Here is a 1,712-nt window from a genome sequence, read left to right as displayed (position 1 = left end):
TGATGAAACCCCATCTCTACTAAAACTACAAAAATTAGCGAAGTGTGTGGCATGTGCCTGTAATTCCAGCTACTTGGGAGGCTGAGACAGGAGAATCACTTGAACTAGGGAGGCGGAGGTTGCAGTGAGCCACTGCACTATTGCACTCCAGCCTGGGCAACAAAAGTAAAACTCCATCTCAAAAAACAAAAAAAGAAAAAGAATGTTTTGGGCCAGGCACACTGGCTCATGCTTGTAATTCCAGCACTTTGGGAGGCTGAGGTGGGCAGATCACTTGAGGTCAGGAGTTTGAGACCAGACCGGCCAACACGGTGAAATCCTGTCTGTACTAAAAACACAAAAATTAGCTGGACATGGTGGTGCATACCTGTAATCCCAGCTACTCGGGAGGCTGAGGCAAGAGAATTGCTTGAACCCGGGAGGTGGAGGCTGCAGTAAGCTGAGATTATGCATTGCCCTCCAGCCTGGGTGACAGAAGGAGAGTCTGTCTTAAAAAAAAAAAAAAAAAAGAAAAAGAAAAAGAAGAAAAATAATGTTTTGGAGGAATGCTGTGGCATACTTAAGAATATCTGTCACTCTTGGTCGGGTGCGGTGTCTTACACCTGTAATCCCAGCACTTTGGGAGGCTGAGGTGGGCGGATCACGAGGTCAGGAGATCGAGACCATCTTGGCTAACAGGGTGAAACCCCACCTCTACTAAATATACAAAAAATTGGCTGGGCACAGTGGCTCATGCCTGTAATCCTAGCATTTTGGGAGCCTGAGGCGGGCGGATCAGAAGGTCAGGAGATCAAGACCATCCTGGCTAACACGGTGAAACCCCACCTCTACTAAATACACAAAAAATTGGCCGGGCACAGTGGCTCACACCTGTAATCCCAGCACTTTGGGAGCCTGAGGTGGGTGGATCACGAGGTCAGGAGATTGAGACCATCCTGGCTAACAGGGTGAAACCCCACCTCTACTAAATATACAAAAAATTGGCTGGGCGCAGCGGCTCACGCCTATAATCCCAGCACTTTGGGAGGCCAAGGCAGGTGGATCACAAGGTCAGGAGATCGAGACCATCCTGGTTAACGCGGTGAAATCCTGTCTCTACTAAAAATACAAAAAAATTAGCCAGGCGTGGCAGCGTGAGCCTGTAGTCCCAGCTGCTGGGTAGACTGAGGCAGCAGAATGGCATGAACCCGGGAGGTGGAGCTTGCAGTGAGCTGAGATCACGCCACTGCATTCCAGCCTGGGCGACAGAGGGAGACTCCATCTCAAAGAAAAAAAAAGTGACTCTCAGCTGGGCGTGGTGGCTTACGCCTGTAATCCCAGCACTTTGGGAGGCCGAGGTGGGTGGATCACCTGAGGTCAGGAGTTTGAGACCAGCCTGGCCAACACGGTGAAACCCTATCTCTACTAAAAATATACAAAAATTAGCTGGGCATGCCTGTAATCCCAGTTACTCAGCAGGCTGAGACAGGAGAACTGCTTGAACCCAGGAGGTAGAGGTTGCAGTAAGCCAAGATTGTGCTGGTGAGCCACCTTGCCCAGTTTTCTTTTTTTTTTTTTTGAGACGTAGTCTCCCTCTGTCACCCAGGCTGGAGTGCAATGGCATGATTTCAGCTCACTGCAATCTCTGCCCCCCCAGTTCAAGCAATTCTCCTGCCTCAGACTCCTAACTGGGGATTACAGGTGCACACCACCATGCCTGGCTTTTTTTTTTT

The 1,712-nt window shown here is 49.7% G+C and overlaps 1 protein-coding gene across 4 annotated transcripts in view; it reads right to left on the bottom strand.

Moving 5' to 3' along the window:
- Window positions 1-1,712, bottom strand: part of CCBL1 (cysteine conjugate-beta lyase, cytoplasmic) — a 73,186-nt gene that overhangs the window by 22,277 nt on the left and 49,197 nt on the right. The gene's annotated exons all lie outside the window — the stretch shown is intronic.

The sequence above is a fragment of the Mandrillus leucophaeus genome, unplaced genomic scaffold (genome assembly GCF_000951045.1).
Source record: "Mandrillus leucophaeus isolate KB7577 unplaced genomic scaffold, Mleu.le_1.0 Scaffold109, whole genome shotgun sequence".
NCBI lineage: Eukaryota > Metazoa > Chordata > Mammalia > Primates > Cercopithecidae > Mandrillus > Mandrillus leucophaeus.
This window is presented reverse-complemented; position numbering and strand designations above follow the sequence as displayed.